We start from the raw sequence: 20126 nt of genomic DNA on the forward strand, positions 1-20126 counted from the left end.
GTGCTCAGCCTTCTTCACAGTCCAACTCTCACATCCATACATCACCACTGGAAAAACCATAGCCTTGACTAGATGAACCTTTGTTGGCAAAGTAATGTCTCTGCTTTTGAATATGCTATCTAGGTTGGTCATAACTTTTCTTCCAAGGATTAAGTGTCTTTTAATTTCATGGCTGCAGTCACCATCTGTAGTGATTTTGGAGCCCCCCAAAATAAAGTCTGACACTGTTTCCACTGTTTCCCCATCTATTTCCCATGAAGTGATGGGCCCAGATGCCATGATCTTCGTTTTAGTGGTATCTATTTAGTGCCAGACACTGTGATGAATGCTAAGGCTACAGAGATAAATGAGATATACACACTCACAACCAACTGATTTTCTGGAAGAGTCAAGACATGAGATATACCAGGGCATATGTCTACTTGACAGGTAACCTGTGTGGGTGAGTCTAGAGATTTTTGCAATATAAAGTGCACATAAATGTTACACATGATTAACAACAGAAGAGACTCTTCTGATTAGCCACTTGATAGATCCAATCATTCATCTGCGGGTGTTTAATTCTGACAACAACCCAAAATCTGTTTTCTATTGCTAACCGTTTGTAATGAAATCCCAGTTCCCTGAGGTCATTAACTTTTGAAGGATCTGTCTGTCACTGGTATGTAGTTTGTCACTTTGTAAAAACTGAGAAATGATGTGCAACTTAGTGGATTGTGGGCTTCAGTGGTTAGGAGAGTTAAAGACACTAAGCATCTTATACTTTCTAGTCCAATTTCACAACTGACTAAAATTGTGGCTTTGGTTAAATCATTAGCAACGGAACCCATGGAATTCTACCTCTAGAAGTACAAGAATTCACCAGATTGGTGTTTTCCAAAGCATAGGATAATTGTCATTGTTGGAGCAGAGATGGATTTAGGGGAAAAAAGGTGATATGATCCTTTCAAAGCAATAAGTTATACTCAGTAAACATTAAATAACTGCCATTCCTGGTTAACTTCTTTTTCTATCCTCTGACTGCATCAAGGGGAAAATTTCATTTCTGATGCTTCTTTGCCTATAACAGCTCACAAACACTTGCAAATCCCCCCTTTTGGCAGAGAAATAACAGGTTTTAGATCGCACATTCTTTGCAGAGAGTTTAATAACACTGTATTTAAAAAGATACTGTATGACAGCTTGACGTGTTCATAGTGCATGGTTTATGACTCACAACGGGTTTCACTGAGATAATCTCATTTAATCTTCATAACAGTATGCGAGAAAGGAAGGTGTCAATTCCAGTTTCCAGAGGAGAAGACTGTGGTCCTAAGAGGTTAGATGATGCGTACAAAGTCACAAAGCTTGATGATTGCTGTGCTTTAGTTGGGTCTGTTTTATCCAGCCTTCCTTCCATGGTATTGCTTTTCCTCACTGAAATCTATAAATGTCTTTCACTTTCCTAATCATCTGCAATGGAGGTAGAAATTTGAGTGTATTTGTTGTAGGAAATTGCTTTTCTTTGGTTTGACATAGAGAATATCTGAAGGAAATCAGACAAGATTGGAGAAGACAAGGGGAAACTGGTAAATGTGGACAGTGGCAAAGTGCATTTATTGTAATACCTTGAAGATGACATTTGCTTCTAATTGTCCACAAATATTTTTTATGCTGACATAGATGTCTTCCATTTGGCACAAATTCTTACTCTGTCTCTCCACCGCACCCTTCTTATTTTGTGACCACCTCCCTATGATATTAGGAGGCCTACTTTCTTGAAATTATTACTTTCTTAGCTCTTTGCAATTTTTTTCCCTGCACAACATTGGAATAATTTAAAAATCTTGACTACTATATTTAATCATGAGCAAAAATAGAAATAGCCCATTTTAGATTTCTTTTTATGGCACTAGAATGGTGATTGAAATTTTTTTTGACACCAAAACATGGTCAGTTATTATATAAAATTTTAGTTCTAGAACTGGGTCTTTGACAAAATCTTGAATATTTATGGAAACTGTTGATTTGTGGCTCCATATGTACCAGTGCTATTTTTGGTAAACCTCAAATTAGAAGGTTTTCTGATTTAGGAAGTGTAGTCATTGAAGTGAGGAAAATCTCTACACTCTGGCATTTGTGTCTCCATTTAAATGCTGTACTTGTGATCTGCAGCTTTTCAGATGAGTCACAGGGTTATTTGAAATAGGTCAGTGTTTACTCAAAGCTCGAAGTAACCAATAAAACTTCCCACAGTGTGTTATTAGTATTCTGTTCAAATGCTGGCAATTTAACCCACATGGACATATTTTTCTCAGAATGAATTTAATTACCTGCAATATCAGAGTTTTGTTCCTAGATTTAAAAATTGGAAAATGCATTTAGAATTCAATGGGACTCGATAACTAGGCTTAGGCTAATGGCTTTCAGGGAAGGAGACCTTCTTATGCCCCCACAGACACTCTGTTAACTTATTCAGATACAATATGAGAAAATTTTACTTGTATAAAGAATGATTGTTAGTAATATCACAATTTGATACTTACAAAATATCATTTCTCATGGAATCTAAAAAAAAGAAATTTTATCATTTGCTTAAAGTGAAAGTGAATTACTAAATTCAACATTTAAGAGCACAAAAAGTTTACATCTTGTCTAAGGTCACAGAGACTAGTATTTTTCTTTTCTTTTCTTCCCTTTTTTTACTTGTCTTTCTTTACCAAAAATTATCATTCCCAAATGGGTGGGGTCACATGTAACAGCATGATTCTTCTTAAAGAAGAGGACAGCATCATGAATAAAAGCATCATGGTCACCAGGGGCAGGTTGCCTGGAGTTCAACTGTCACTTGCTAGCTGCGTGATCTTGTGCAAATTGCTTAGTATTTCCATGTCATATTTTTTGTATATGTAAAATAGGGATTATAATAGTACTTATCTCATAGACTTATGAATATTAAATGGATTAATCTTTGCAAAATGCTTACAAAAGTGCCTGATACACAGCAAGTCTTATGTAAGCATTTGCTATTATTAAAGCACAGTCCTTCAGGGACTTCCCTGGAGGTCCAATGGTTAGGATTCCATGCTTCCACTGCAGGGGGCCTGGGTTCAATCCCTAGTTGAGGAACTAAGATCTCGAATGCCACATAGCATGGACAAAAAAAAAAACAAACAAGCACAATTCTACAGTGCTCCTTGGGAGAGTCACTGACCAGTTCCTCTTGTCAAGAAGCACAACCAGGGGCTGGGGTCTCTGTGTGTTATACATGGCTCTCTCCTGTCAACAGGGCTCCACACACCTTCGGAGAGGTCAGAGATCACCATTCTTTCTTACATTTGAGGTAGAGATACTTAGATTTGGAGGCTTAATTATAATGGAAGCTTGCAAACACCCCATGCAGGCATCTAAACATCCATTCAATTCACTGAATAAACAATATTGGTGCTTACTATGTGAAATGCACTAAGGCTAGGGGTAGAGAAATGAATACTATTTAGTCCTGCTGCTGCTAAGTTGCTTCAGTCGTGTCCGACTCTGTGCGACCCCAGAGACAGCAGCCCACCAGGCTTCCCCGTCCCTGGGATTCTCCAGGCAAGAACACTGGAGTGGGTTGCCATGTCCTTCTCCAATGCATGAAAGTGAAAAGTGAAAGTGAAGTCACTCAGTCGTGTCCAACTCTAGAGACCCCATGGACTGCAGCCTACCAGGCTCCTCCGTCCATGGGATTTTCTAGGCAAAAGTACTGGAGTGGGGTGCTATTGCCTTCTCCACTATTTAGCCTTGCTACAAGTAACTCACAAGATTGTAAGTCACATATTCTGGTCATTTATTAACAGGTAACACACTCCAAATTTAGGAATGTAAAACAGCATTTATTTATTGTGATGATAATTCAAGAATTCAGGCAGAGCACAGCAGAGGTGACTCATCTTGCTCAAATGGTGCCAACAAATCACTAATTGGTTTCTTCTCTATCCTCCTCTACTACATTCCCTAGAGTTGATCTAATGGTTCTCTTACAAGGCAAATATGATTCTGTGACATCCTTCTTAAAACCCTGAAATAGTTTCCCATCACTAGCAGTATAATATCTCAACTTACACATGGCATTTAAGACTCATCATGGTCTCTCTCCAGGCTAGGCTCATCCCCTGCCACTCTCTCACACATATTCTATGAAACACTATTATCATTCAAACACACCAGACTCTTGCATGCTTCTACGTCCTTCAACTTTCTGCTTGAAATACTCTCTACATCTGATCCCATCACTCAAACTCATCCTTCGTAATTCAGCTCCAAGTCCACCTCCTGTGTGAAAATCTCTGACTGCCACTCTATTGACATTCTCATAGCACTGGATACTTACTAATTACTGTAATTATTAGACTGCATGGAAATTATTTATTTACATGTATGTAGGTTATGCACTCCTTGAAGGAGTGAATGCATCTTAACAGTGCCTGTATCTAAGCTCTAGCAGAGTGCACAGTTCAATATCGGTTCTAGAAGAATGTTTGTGGGTTGACTGAGGGAATGAGTGGCCGCCTGTTTTGTGGCAGTTGACCAGGTGGTCTTCCCCAGTCCCCTATGCTCTTTGTGTTGCTATGAACTTCAAATCTGTTTGGGAGAATGGAAGAAGTGGCCTGGGTTTTCTCCCCCTAGCAATCTGATTTTCTTGATTCTTCTTTTTTTTTTAAATCAGATTCCTGTCTGAGAAATATTCTAGGCCTCTGTGAGTTTTCTTTAATCTCACATGGTATTTAGGGAAAAACTGGCCACCAAACTCTAAAACCTATATTTGGTTCTAATTCTGAAGGCTGTTTTCCCCCTTTGAGTAGCTTTGTTGCTCTTGTCAGGAGCAGATGCTTATTCACTGTGTTTTCCTTATAATGCTTAGGGCAATGCCTTGCCCATAAGAGTGCTCAATAACTGTTTGAAGATTTTAAGGCTTTTGGTGATATCAAGATAATTTCCTTCACATAGACTGTTGGTGTTTTTAAATTCCATCTGCAAGTAATTATATGACATAAAAATCAGCTCACTGGGGAAAAATAGAGGCTACGTGCGCAGAGCAAGTGCCCGCAGGCTCCTGCAACGCTTAACCCTGGGATCCCCGCTGGCTTGCCTACTCGGCATGGCCGACAAGGAAGCACCTTTGATGACGCAGTAGAAGAATGTGTGATCAACGAAGAATATAAAATATGGAAAAAGAACACCCCTTTTCTTTACGATTTGGTGATGACCCATGCTCTGGAGTGGCCTAGCCTAACTGCACAGTGGCTTCCAAACGTAACCAGACCAGAAGGGAAAGAATTCAGTATTCATCGACTCGTCTTGGGGACATGCTTGTCAGATGAACAAAACCACCTTGTGACAGTCAGCGTGCAGCTCCCTAATGATGATGCTCAGTTTGATGCTTCACACTACAACAGTGAAAAAGGAGAATTTGGAGGTTTTGGCTCAGTTAGTGGAAAAATTGAAATAGAAATCAAGATCAACCATGAAGGAGAGATAAACAGTGCATGCTATATGCCCCAGAATCCTTGCATCATTGCAACAAAGAATCCATCCAGTGATGTTCTTGTTTTTGACTATTCAAAATATCCTGCTAAACCAGACCCTTCTGGAGAGTGCAACCCAGACTTGCGCCTCTGTGGACATCAGAAGGAAGGCTACGGGCTTTCTTGGAACCCAAATCTCAGTGGGCACTTACTGAGTGCTTCAGATGACCACACCATCTGCCTGTGGGACATAAGTGCTGTTCCAAAGGAAGGGAAAGTGTGGATGTGCAGACCATCTTTACAGAGCACACAGCAGTAGTAGAGGATATTTCCTGGCATCTGCTCCATGAGTCCCTCTTTGGGTCAGTTGCTGATGATCACAAACTCATGATCTGGGATACTCCTTCAAACAATACTTCCAAACCAAGCCACTCAGTTGATGCTCACATTGCTGAAGTGAACTGCCTTTCTTTCAGTCCTTATAGTGAGCTCATTCTTGCCACAGATCAGCTGACAAAACTGTTGCCCTGTGGGATCTGAGGAATCTGAAACTCAAGTTGCATTCCTTTGATTCACATAAGGATGAAATAGTCCAGGTTCAGTGGTCACCTCCCAGTGAGACTATTTTGGCTTCCAATGGTATTGATCAAAGACTGAATGTCTGGGATTTAAGTAAAATTGGAGGAACAATCCCCAGAAGATGGGCCACCAGAGTTGTTGTTTATTCATGGTGGTCACACTGCCAAGATATCTGATTTGTTCTATATCAGAAGATAATATCATGCAAGTGTGGCAAATGGCAGAGAACATTTATAATGATGAAGACCCTGAAGGACGCATGGATCCAGAAGGACAAGGATTTAGATCATGTCTGCATTTGTGATCTTTAGACTCCCCTTTTCTTCCTTTCAACTCTGAGATTGATTTAACACTGGTTTTGAGACAGAGACTTTGTTTGGTTATCCCTCTATAATAAGTTCCATCAACAATGTTATTAGTTCAAACAGAAGGTGTTTTCTAAATATTAACTGGGGGCTTCTTGATTCAGCAGAGCCACAGACTTATATTTAAATTTTCTTTAGGAGTGTTCTAGTAACAGAGGTCTAAAAGTAGCCACAAAAGGGGGAATATCGTGTGTGGTTATTTTTCTTCTTATGCTATAGCCCCAAGTTTTTCAAACTCATTTAAGTAAAGGCTAGAGTGAGTAAGAAATAGAGCCAAGTGAGGTAGGTGTCTGAGCCATGAAGTATAAATACTACAAGATGTTGTTTTTATTCAGGAAATAGGGGAGATTCAAGTCATACAAATTCCTACATGCTGAACTTTTCCAGGATGCACATATCCTTACATAGACCAGTCTCCTCTCAGTTTCTTCAGTTAAGTCAAAACGTGTTCCTGCTTCCCCATATATTTTTCTGTGTTAGTGTATTTCTTGAGCTGTTTTCATATTATTTCTCTCCTTTCTGTGAAATGGTTTTTTTAAAAAAACTTTTGACCAGCAAGTTGTAAGGATGTATGCCTTTACCTGACAATTATACCACAGGTAGACTGTTCAGTTAAGTTGAGAAGAATGAATCAATAGCTTGTATTTTTTGATATTTGGCAAAACTAATACAATTATGTAAAGTTTAAAAATAAAATAAAATTAAAAAAAAATAAACCATAAAAAAAAAATTAAATGAATCCTGGATAGGAGTTGCTTTTTTTTTTTAAAGGAGTTAGTCCTCAACCACTAGTTTAATACCATCTCTATTTTGGGTGACCTGTTTCACCAGCAGGCCTGTTACTCTCATTGACTAACTGTGTAAGTGCATATAATGCAATAAATTGCTTTTCTATATAAAAAAATCAACTCACTGTGATAACCATATGGAAAAGAATATGAAAAATTATATATATATATATTAACTGAACCACTTTGCTGTAAAGTAGAAATTAACACAACATTGTAAATCAACTATACTTCAATAAAATAAAATTTAAAAATCAACTCAACATACATCTACTTTTTTTTCCAACTAATTTCAGGTCAGACATAGAAGGGGTGAGGTCAGTTTTGCAATCTTCTATAGAGGATAGAATATTATAATTAAGGCTCTATGATATGGTGCTTCTGGCTGGAATCCCGTTCTTTCATTTACTAGTTGAGGGACCTGAGGCAGGTTATTCCATCTCTTTAATCCTCCATCTCCTTATCTGTTGAAAGGGGATAGAATATGTCTTCATAGATTGATACATTCAGAAAAAAGGCTTCCCAGGTGGCACTAGTGGTAAAGAGCCCACCTGCCAATGCAGGAGACTTAAGAGACACAGGTTTGATCCCTGGGTCGGAGAAAGGCGTGGCAATCCACTCCAGTATTCTTGCCTGGAAACTCCCATGGACAGAGAAGCCTGGAGGGCTACAGTAGTCCTTTGGGTCTGAAAGAGTGGGACATGACTGATGCCACTTGGCACACATGCACACACACAAACTTAGGAAAAAGATCAGGTACACAAAGCACCTAGCACTGTTTCTGGTACATAATAGGTGCTCAATAATAAGTAGTTTTTTGTTATTATTAAATACCCCAGGGGCTTTCACACCTGCAAGGAATCCTAATAATGCCCAGGTCAGGGCTGAAGCAAAGTACTGGGTATGCAAATTAGCTGGAGGAGACAAATTCTATGGAGAAAAGAAAAACTGCAGTATTTCTAATATAAAAGTTGGATGGAGCAGGTCTGTGAATGAGATGGAAAAGGCTATAATTCAAGACCACTTAGAAGGGTATCAATGAAGAGAATTCATTAGCTCATATTAAATTCTCTAGACCAGAATACTGGAGTGGGTAGCCCTTTCCTTCTCCAGGGGATCTTTCCAACTCGAGGATTGAACCCAGGTCTCTCAGATTGCAGGTGGATTCTTTACCAGCTGAGCCAAAAGGGAAGCCGAAGAATACTGGAGTGGGTAGCCTATCCCTTCTCCAGTGGATCTTTCCAACCCAGGAATCAAACCGGGGTCTCCTGCATCATAGGTGGATTCTTTACCAACTGAGCTATCAGGGAAGCCCTCATTATGTTCATCAGTGTCAAGTAAAAACAAATAAGTGATGCTAAGATACCCTAAAGCCACTACTCTCTATAATTTAACATCATCTTGAAGTCAAATATGTTTTAGGATCATAACTCTTACTTGACCTAGATCTCCTCCTGAATCTTATATTTTGATATTTCTGGAGTCTGTGTGTTCTAGGAAAAGTGCTAATCTGAAAATCCTGCTGAGGAATTCAAAGCTCAGGATAAAAGAATGATACAACTTCACAACAACCACTTTATAGATGAAGAATCTGAAGTCTTCAGAGGTAAACTGACTCATTAAAAATTATAAGCTGAAAGCATCAGAGCTGGGCTTAAAGGACAAGAGAATCAGAAGGAATGATCTTTGATAATAAATTATACTAATCTAAATATACAGTCTCAACTCAGTGTAGTAAAGTTAGTGATTTGTTTAAATGACTAGACACAAGAAGAGATTTCTTCTGTTGTATCACTGAGACAGGATTTTCGATATCTTATGTATAAGGAGACTGAGGAATGTGATTTCAAGGATCCACCACCACTCTCTCAGAGTTACTTTCTTAACTTAGCAGATGCCCAAAGTTCCTTTTAGTTAATTAAAAGGCAAATATTTTACTCAATAATTAGAAGCCCTGAGAACACCTCTTGGGATAAGTGATATTTAATATTAAATTCACTTAGCTGTAACTGACTGATATTGGCTTTCAGGAAGAACTACCTGACTAGGAAGTTGGAGAAGATATGACTAGAATGCAGAAAAGTGACCAACAGACAGAAATCACTTTGCCCAAGCTTTTACTGAGGCTCAGCTTCAGATACAAATGGCTTCTCCCAGCTAAGACCTATTAGAAATAGTACCTCTGACCCTGTTTGCCCATCTAACCTAGAAAAGTTGTTTACCTGTGCTTTTCCTGAAGGTTTCCATCTAGCGATGTCAGGTAATTAGATAGATCTTCAAGAAGCTGCCTATTACTGGGCAATGCACATACCTTGATGGCATAGTCGGCTCTCTGGCAAATTCCACCTACCACTTCCCACAGAGTGATGTGTCTTACATTTCTTTCTTTCTACCTACCTACCTACCTGTCTATCTGTCTATCTCTCTACTTTTTTAAACCCAGTCTACAATCCTGAGCCAGATATATTAAACAGAAGGCATAGATACATACACAAAAGGAGACAGAAGTAGGTGGTGAGTTGGGGTTGAGGGTGGTGGTAAGAGAAGCAATTAATGCATTTTATAAGACAAAGTTTGTGCTATACATCTTATACTTGGCACTTCATAAAGACAGATTAATTTCAGATAATCCTAACTAGACTGTAACTCCTTGGATGCATGGATTACATGTTAATAGAAAGGAGTACTTATGGACTCCTCCTCTCTATGTTTATGGAGATGCTGAAGACTGAGGCTTTTTCTCTGCCCCTCTTATCTTATTTCCCTCACCCCTCTCCTTTTCTCCTTGTATATTACCTTTAAAAATGTTATACATGTTTATTATGTTTATTACTTATTATCTATCTAACCTTGCTAAAATTTAAAATGTAAGCTCCACAACAGCAGAAATGTTTGTTTATTTGGCTCACAAGTATGTTTTTGCCCATATCTAGAAAAGTGCCTGGAACATGGTAGGTGTCCAACAATATTGGATGCCTGAGTACATGATGTTGGTTGGATGTAAGAATGTAATTTAAAAATGAAGGGAACAATTGCTAATAACAGTGGAAATCTGTCAGACATTCAAGGGTTCTCAGTGCGGTAGAATCCAATTATAGAAATGTCAGAGCTGTGCTAGCTATTAGCCACATGTGGCAATTCAAACTTAAATTTATTACAATTAAATAAAATTTAAAATTCAATTTCTTAGTCACTCTAGCCACAATTCAATGGCTCAGTGCCTATCTGATTGGACAGCAGAGATATAGGACATTTTCATCATCACAGAAAGTTCTATTGGACAGTGCTACTCTTGAGGCAGACAGAGGTGCCGAGTCCTCAGCCTGAGGCACGGACCTAACAGGACACTAAGGTGGAAAATCCTGAACAGTGTTGGCTGCATCTCTACAACGTCTCTTCTTCCCCTTGCCTTTGGTTATGAATGTGCCCAAGAGTTGAAATTGAATTGTTGCCAAAGGATACAGGGACTGCCACATGGTCAGGTAGCTTCTCTGTTGCCAAAATTGTAAGGAAAAAACATACTCTGATTTCATTCCAAGTGAAATCCCATCAGTGAATACTGCACATAGCCAAGCAAGAGGAAGAGTCAAACTTTTATTGCTTTAGGCCCTGTATAAAAGACAGAATCAGAGCTGGCTTGAGATGTATAGGCTCCTTGGGCAGGCAAAAATGTTGGCACCTCTTCAACTGACCTGCTTTAAATGCTGGTCCAATGTTTAATTCAAAGGAGAAGTTAACCAGCATGCAAAGCAAGAAGGAGAATATGGAAGCTGGGTGCAGACCCCTCTGTTGTCTGGAGTAATGCAGATCTGAGGCAAGTAAACCTCTTGCAGTTCCTGGATCTCATTTTCCTAGGGGACAAGACATGCAGCTCCTAAGAGCTGACATTCCAGCCACATCTGCCTGGACAGACCACTCAAGCTGTTTGATGCTGAACTTTCCTCACCTCTCCTCAATTTCCTCATTCATAAAATTGAGATCATCATCATAGCTAACTCAAAATGTTTATGAAATAAAGTGTCTAGATCAGGCTCTTGTATGTAGATCTTTACAAAAATAGCAACTTAAATCCTTCAAGTATGCACTTGTGGGGAGGGTCAGGGATGTGGAGGAAAAGAAGTGTGAGTAGCTCAGTCATGTCTGACTCTTTGCAACTCTATGGACTGTAGCCCACCAGGCTTCTCTATCCATGGGGATTCCCCAGGCAAGAATATTGGAGTGGGTTGCCATGCCCTTCTCCAGGGGATCTCCCCAGTCCAGGGATCAAACCCTGGTCTCCCACATTGCAGGCAGATTCTTTACCATCTGAGCCTCCAGGGAAGCCTGGAGAAAAAAGGAATAGGAAATACCAATTCTCTTCTAAAGTAATTTGTCAAAATATTCCTTCTAACCCCACATCCTATGCTATGAAATGTTGGGGCAAATGTAATTTTACCTATTTTTGTATGTATTCTGTGATGAATTAGTTCCTAGCTTTAAAAAAAAAGTTATTCTTTTTTCTAGCAAATTATCCATTGGCAATTGCACTTTGTCCTTCAGTTCAGCTCCAAACATCGCCCTACAATAAAGAGCTTCCTGTTGTTCATATCCTGTTTATTACGCTTGTGTGAAAAGGCCCATATCATTGGGTAATTTAAACACTGATGTGCTTCACAGTGTTGATAAAAAATTGACTTATTTACTAAGCATCTTTTAGGCAGATAAGTTTCTTATTTTTCCCTTGGTTTCATAATTCAGTGTGCTGCTTGATGACTGCCTGGTAGTAATATATGCAGGCTACTTACAAGATTTTGTTTTTATTCTAGAATAAAATTAGACATCTGTGATATTTTGACTAGTTTTCCTTCTTTGCACTATTGCTAATCTATCACAGTAATCTTTCTTCTGAGTCCAGATGTGGTCTCAGAATCATTCTCAACACATCATTCTACGACGTGTCTATCAGTTGATTATTGTTGACACTCAAAACAAAAACTTGTCATCCCTCCACCAGAGATTATAAAATCTCAAATATATTATCAAAGGGGGAAAACGAAGATCATAGGGTCAAAGAGCTCCAAACATTAGCTGGTCTCCAAGGTACTGTACTATGGTTTCCATGGTTTTAGAAAAGCTGATTTTTTATTTTTTACTTACGACCTTTAGGGGTCACTGCTCATGGATGGACACTTCATTTACATTGAATAAATCCAAAAACACAATGAACATGTATATCAACTCAAGGATGGTTGTCCAACAATTAGGACAGTAAAGGAAAGGCTTTACTGAAGCTGAATGGAGACTTTTCTGGACAACAGAAGTATAAACTTGTGTTAACCTTGGAGTCCTACTTCAATGCATCTTTAGTGTTTCTCTGGATGAAGAACCTTTTATAAGAAGGCAGTTACTGCTGTAAATAGTTTTCATAAATCCTGTGGTTCATAATCAACATCTGAGAATTACACAGGGAATCTGACGAAAATCCATTAAAAACATCCCAAACATTTTCTATTATTAATGACACTACTGGGTGAGATGTTAATACACTGTATTTTCAGCAGCTGCAGGTTCTAATATCCACCAGATCAGATCAGATCAGATCAGTCACTCAGTCGTATCTGACTCTTTGCGACCCCATGAATCGCAGCACGCCAGGCCTCCCTGTCCATCACCAACTCCCGGAGTTCACTCAGACTCACGTCCATCGAGTCAGTGATGCCATCCAGCCATCTCATCCTCTGTCGTCCCCTTCTCCTCCTGCCCCCAATCCCTCCCAGCATCAGAGTCTTTTCCAATGAGTCAATATCCACCAGATTGATTCAGAATTCATTTCCTCTAAGGCAGAAGGATTAAATACCAGGACAGTTTATTATCTATACCTCACTCAGATAATTTTTAAATATATTTGTTGGTTTTAAAGCTCTCATGGGACAGAAACTATGCACTGAACTTCAGAAAGAAAAATTTCCTAGAAATTAAGTGGGTAAAAAAATGTCATGTCAATCCTATTGTATAACTGGATCACTTTGCTGTACAGCAGAAATTAACACAACATTGTAAATCACCTGTACTTCAATAAAATAAGTTTTTAAAAAGTTTCTGAAAGTGTTGTCCATGGACCCTCCCATTGGAATCATCTGGGGTTTTGGTTTCAAATACAGTTTCCTGCATTCCAGCCCAGCTACACTGAATAAGGATACTTAGGGGACTCTGTCTTTTATTGCTTTCCAAGTGATTCTAAGCCATGCCCAAATGTGATGACCACATGCTTATTCGGAGTTTTTTCTATGTAACAAATGGCTGAGAGTCAGCTAAGCAAATCTCAGAGGAACCTAACTGATACCTCTGAAGTCTTCACTTGCATTGATGCGCTATCTGAAAGTTGTGGGCAGTGGTTCCCTAAAAGAGATTTCTTTATGGTGATGGATTACCCAGCTCTGTGTTTTTCTCATGTTTGCTCTTTATTTCAAGGCACATTTCCCCAACTTGGAGTTGAGCAATTCTAAAGTAAATTTAATCAATATAGAGAATGTATTGGTCAATTTAGATCAATAAAAGTTTTCACTGGCACTTTCCTCAATAAATTATCTAGATTTTTTTTTTAAGTTAATGCTTCATTATCCCCATGTAGACATGGAGAGATCAAATAGCATACTCTAAGAAAAAAAATATTTATTTTATTTTGCACTTGCCTAAACAAACAAAGCTATTCTAGCCTTGTGGACCTTAGATACAATGACGTAAGTATCCATATAACTATATCTTTATATATTCCACAAATGGAAAAACTGAAGTAATACTCTTTTTATAAAACTTTCTCCATCTACTCCAACCTATGCCTCTTTCTGCTTTTTGGAACGCAGTAACATCTAATTGAAAATTATTTTTTATTGTACTAGCTCAATTGTACATCTCAAGGAAAGGCCTAAAACAAGCATTTGAAAAATATCTGGTGATTGATTGATTTGAAAAGTGATGTTATCAGTCCTACTTTTAGGTTTTCACTTAAAATTTAAACACACATACATATATATATTATTTATATGTTAATATATATACTTAATTATATTTAATCAATTTTATAGTATTAAATTAACATATCAATTGCATTGCATTGAATTTGAGTGTATATAAATTCAGTTTAATAAAATATATATACACACACACTGAACATTATACTATCTCATATAATTTGTCCCCTTTACCAGCTTTCCTTCAACCAGCTCAGACTGGTTCTTTTTTCTGTGTTGAGCTGGATAAAAGAGGGTCATATGTTAGCTTTTCCTTGATCATTCATACTGACTCTCAGTTTAGATACAGTATTTGATGGGAAAGGGGAAAAGCAACAATAGAGTTATTATACTGCCATTTTGTGGATAATTAACATAAATGTTTCCACTGACTGAATAGATTCTCATGAGGAATGCTACACTCAAGAGCTGTGTGCTCTGGTAACACTTTATACATTTATCATGTATCCTATGTACACATGTATACTAGCTATTGGTACTCATGCCTGTGTTGTAGATTTCCAATTAATGTCCAATGTGCCACATCCTGCCTATCCTCTTACAGTGAAATGTTAACTTGGAAAGCAGTTTACAAAGGCAGCACTTAAAAAAAAATAAATAAAGCCACCAGTATTCTGTGTCTGTACAAGATGTTTCCAACTTTTCTTACTTCCCTTCTGAGGTCACAAGACAGAATCCAGTTTTGACATGCTTTTTATAGAAAATTCTAGAAAAGAGACAAGGCAAGATGAAAATAACAACAAATAAAATGAACACGAAGTTGGCATGCTTGCTATTTGTTTCCTTCTTTCTCACTTGACATTCCAATTATGTCTAAATCACTCTGGAGTACAATCCATCAAGATCAATTACTTTCTTTGGACAGGTCTTACAGAGACAAATTATAGGCCTGTGGCATCCTTCAGCTTTAGCTAGAACTCTCTTGAGCAGCAGAAGGAACCAGTGGCCACCACCCAGAAAGATATGCCTTAGGGAATACAGTCTAGACCTGGGGTTCTAAAATGATACTTTGCTGATGGACTTTCTCTTGTCTTTGGTCATTCTGATGTTCTTTGGAGAGTAGCACACTTGTCACATCTCTGTTAGGACACAGTGATATAATTTGAAGCAACAAATAATTTGATGCAACAAAATTTTCCTTCATTTCTACTTTGTGTTTCGTTTATGCCTTTACTTCATCTAATCCAAAGATGTAGGGACCCCATTGTTGTGTTGTTGCTGTTTAGTCACTGAGTCATGTCTGACTCTTTGTGACACCATGGACTGTAGCCCGACAGGCTCCTCTGTACATGGGATTTCCCAGGCAAAAATACTGGAGTGGGTGGCCATTTCCTTCTCCAGGGGATCTTCCTGACCCAGGGATCAAATTCATTTTTCCTGTTTTGGCAGGTAGATTCTTTACTGCTGAGCCACCAAGGAAGTTCCCTTTAAATAGACAAATCAGACTTTTATCTTAAATACATTATTTACCTCCTACATTTGAAAGCAAGCCATTGCTCATTTATTCTTCACAATACCTGAGGCAAATTCCACTGGCACATAAGGATGTGAAGTCTATTTGTGTTTGCCCCATTGATAACCTTCCAAGAGTTATGACCACTTAAAACTTGAAGGTTTTCTGCCTCTTTGAGTTCTGCTTCTTGCCTCAGGTATCTAAAAATGGTAAATCCAGGTGATAATTTTGGGCATAAACTTGACAAAATAAACACAAACATCAATAATACAATTTGGATGAATAAGGGGCATCATCTCAGGACACACATTCATTCAGACGTCTTTTTCAGGCTGACATTTTTCATCGGTGAGTACTTGCTCACTAACTGATAAATGAAGGGCTAGATCATATTTCTCTGAAATCTGAGACTTGAGTTGACTATTATCAAGCAAAGTAATCTTTGGCTTGCACTTCAGGCACCTACAATTGGAAAGGTATTACTGACTAGGAGTAAAGCTGGTCATCTCAGTCAACACAGCACAAAGGGGAATCCTAGTATTTAAAAACTGAGGTAGTTGAATCTAATGCTACTTGGATAGCATTCATCTATTTATGCCTGCAGTGCTGAGTCATTCATGATGCAGAAATAACACTTGATAATATTTCTAAAGCAATGAAATTAGTCAGGGAAAGTGACTTGTGACTCATTCTAAACTAAGACAGATGAGAAATAGAAAATCCAGTACATCAATAAGGACAAAAACAAAGTCTGACCATTTTTTTCCGGTAGTATATGCCTCAGAACAGAGATGGGGAGAAAAGATAAAAATAAGAATTTAATTGCCATTGTCTCCTAGTTTATCCAAACTCACAGCACTGGGAGAGATAGTCTGCCTTTTTATACCGCACATAATCTCATCTACAAAAGTTAATCAGTTTTTCCAATCATAATTTGCTTCCAGAGTCATTCCCTTTCAGATTCATGTTTTTGAAAGGTGGTTATTAGCAGAGACTTTAAAATCAAAATATCAAGTTCACAAAAGTTAAGATACAAAGTGTGTAAATTTTTTTTCACATCTTTAGGATTATGAAATTGAAAAGCTTTAGAGCTGAATATAAAAATTTATAGTCCTTAGGCCTATATTATTTAACAACTTGTAAATGAAGTTAAAATTTTAAAAATCATATTTACATTTCTAAAGTAACTGAAAAATAAAAATAAACAATTTAAACCCCAATTCAGGTTTCATAAACCAAGTATATATGTTCCCTGTATTCAACATTATATGTACAATTGCACACTTTTATTTGCATGCTGCTGCTGCTGCTAAGTCACTTCAGTCGTGTCCGACTCTGTGCGACCCCATAGACGGCAGCCCACCAGGCTCCCCTGTCCCTGGGATTCTCCAGGCAAGAACACTGGAGTGGGTTGCCATTTCCTTCTCCAATGCATGAAAGTGAAAAGTGAAAGTGAAGTCACTCAGTTGTGTCCGACTCTTCGGCGACCCCATGGACTGCAGCATAGGTCTGTTTATATGAACATAGTTATGCATTTATATTTACTTGTAGAGAAATATGTCTCAATGCTTTTGGACTTTGTTGAAAATCAAAGAAAAAATGCTTCTTGATAAATAAAGTCCAGCTGGGCAATTTTTTTTTTTTTAGCATATAATAGGCACACTAATGATTTTTAAAATTGGCTGCACATGTGTGGTTGGACAATTTCTTATCAAGTTAAATAAACATGATTAATTCTGGCAGTTATTCAGAGGGCACACAGAAACATTCTGAATGCATTTTATCATGTTAAATTTACAACTGTTTTCCTGAAGCAGGGCATACTTTTATCATAATGTTAATATATATATATATATTTAGATTTAGGGCTTTCCTTGTGGCTCAGATGGTAAAGAATCCATCCACAATGTAGGAGACCTGAGTTTGATCCCTGGGTTGGTAAGATCCCCTGGAGAAGGGAAAGGATACCCACTCCAGTGTTCTGGTCTGGAGAATTTCATGGACTGTATAGTTCATGGGGTCGCAAAGAGTCAGACATGACTGAGTGACTTTCACTCACTCATATTTAGATTAGCAAATATAATGTTCCCTTTTAGTTTTCTATGTTCTTAATAATCATTTTTAAATTTTTCTGAAAATTATTAAAGTTTTAATTTTAATAATTCTAAAGATATAAAAATATCTTAACTCTTTATCTTCATACCAGTTACACTCATTATAGGGCATGGTATTTGACTCTTAATTTTAGAGTTGGGGTATGATGATCTGGGTGGGGGAAGGAAAAGAATCCATATGATGTAGAGCTGATCTGCTTGTATTTCAGTTTGTAACCAGAAATGCATTGATTTTATCTTTTTGGAGCACACAGAAAAATAATAAATTAAATTATAGCAAAAAGAGAAAGCTGAAGGCAGCTTAAGTACACTTATATATTTAAAAGATAGTATCACTGAAGTACTATATGAAGAAACAATAGAGCATATACCACAAAACACATTTTAGTAAATATTTATAATATACTGAACTGGCCTGGGATCATGGGCTGTATGGCCTTGACAAAGCACTTAATTTCTCTGTGTATCTGTCCTCTAGGTTAAATAATATATAGAGCCATGTCCAGCACCAAATGTGTAATATTTCTCTTATATTAAAACAGAATCAGGAAAAGCAGCTTATCAGAGATTTCAAGATTTTTCAAGGTACCCAACCCAAGACAACGACAAAAAAACAAGCACAAGGTCCATATTTTCATTGTATATAAACCTGGAAATCTGAAGTGCTGAGGTTTCTCAAAAGGCAACATGCATTCTGAGTGCAAACTTATATCCACTTTGTAGGAATACAACAAAATAATGCCAGCACTAAGACAAAAAAAGTGCCAAAGCTAAAGGCTATATACGTTCTTTAATAACCGATTGTTATATTTAAATTAATGAGAACTATGTGTAAGTTTTTAATAAAAGCAAAGCATCATTGGACGTGAGTTTGAACAAGCTCTGGGATGGGAGATGGTCAAGGATAGGGAAGTCTGGCATGCTGCAGTCCAAGGAGTCACAAAGAGTTGGGCACGACTGAGCGACTGAACAACAAAGCATAGCTGAGGATCTTCAACTTTTATTGGTAACAGACACAGGACCATGTAAGCAAATATTCTCTGTTTAGGTTGTTAACTATAAAATGGACTTATACTTACTATTAAAGAAGATAATAATAACTTCATCAAATTTGCCAGAAAGCAAACTCTAACTTGGTGCTTTTTTCTTTTAATATGAAAAGCTTTAACAGGGCCTAAAGTCACTGGAGAAAGCGATGGAACCCCATTCCAGGACTCTTGCCTGGAAAATCCCATGGATGGAGGGGCCTGGTGGGCTGCAGTCCATGCGGTCAGGAAGAGTCGGACACGACTGAGCGACTTCACTTTTGCTTTCATGCATTGGAGAAGGAAATGGCAATCTACTCCAGTGTTCTTGCCTGGAGAATCCCAGGGACGGGGGAGCCTGGTGGGCTGCCGTCTATGGGGTTGCACAGAGTCAGACACCACTGAAGTGACTTAACAGCAGCAGCAGCAGCAGCAGCAGCAGCAAAGTCACTGTCAGTGTTCACAATGTTAAGCTGAGAGCCCTGTGCCTCTGATTTTCTTCCTTTCACATGCCTAGGTACACATACTAAGGATTAGTACATGTACTAACTAAGGGAAGTGTGCTGCTTAATGCCTTGATGGTGCGCTCAGCTGGTGGCAAAGACAAGAGGAGGAATGGGGACAGGAAAAATGGCATTGAGTTGCCATGCTGAGTCTATTTTAAGTCAGGCTGGGTGAGGGAGAGGTGCCAGAGGGAGTGGCCTGAGTAGACAAACTCACCTGTCATTACTCTTATTATAATGATGCACTTGTCAGTTTATAAGACTTGCTATGAACTCTTTGAGGGTAGAAATAGCTTTTTTTTTTTTTTTCCATATCTTAGTGCATGGCACCCAGTAGACACTAACTGTATATTTATGGAAGGGATGAATAAAAGATGTCCAATTCCTTTGGGGTTTCTTTCTCCAAATAATTCCATGAGTTAGGATAACTGATTAGGTTAGGAAATTCCTTATTTAAAGCTTCAATAGCTCCTTTGAGTTCTCCTCCTTAAAGTCACCCACACCTTCAGATGAATTACTTCTAATCATCTGCAGGAGGGGATCTCAGATGCAGGGGATGGCTATGCAAGGAAGTCCTCCAAGGGGTTGGTGCTTTGGACTGTTGAAAGCAGCGTGCAGAAGGGAGCTGCTAGATCAAGGAAAGTGTGTGAAGGATTCAAGATCAGTTTACACAGGACCAGAGTGGTTACCATTACAGACAGTCCACTCTCCAAGCCAGTCTAGAGGGATATGATGGGACAGGGCACCAAACGCTTTTGTAAACATTTAGTATTTGTACACACATAGCAGCTTGGGGAAGCTGG

General features: G+C 38.3%; 1 protein-coding gene and 1 pseudogene across 1 annotated transcript in view; one reads left to right on the top strand and one right to left on the bottom strand.

Moving 5' to 3' along the window:
* TRPM3 (transient receptor potential cation channel subfamily M member 3) overlaps positions 1 to 20126 on the bottom strand; it is a gene marked incomplete in the record, with an annotated part of 593048 nt that overhangs the window by 195864 nt on the left and 377058 nt on the right.
* Positions 5120 to 6384, top strand: LOC102412375 (annotated as a pseudogene).

Source organism: Bubalus bubalis, chromosome 3 (genome assembly GCF_019923935.1).
Source record: "Bubalus bubalis isolate 160015118507 breed Murrah chromosome 3, NDDB_SH_1, whole genome shotgun sequence".
NCBI lineage: Eukaryota > Metazoa > Chordata > Mammalia > Artiodactyla > Bovidae > Bubalus > Bubalus bubalis.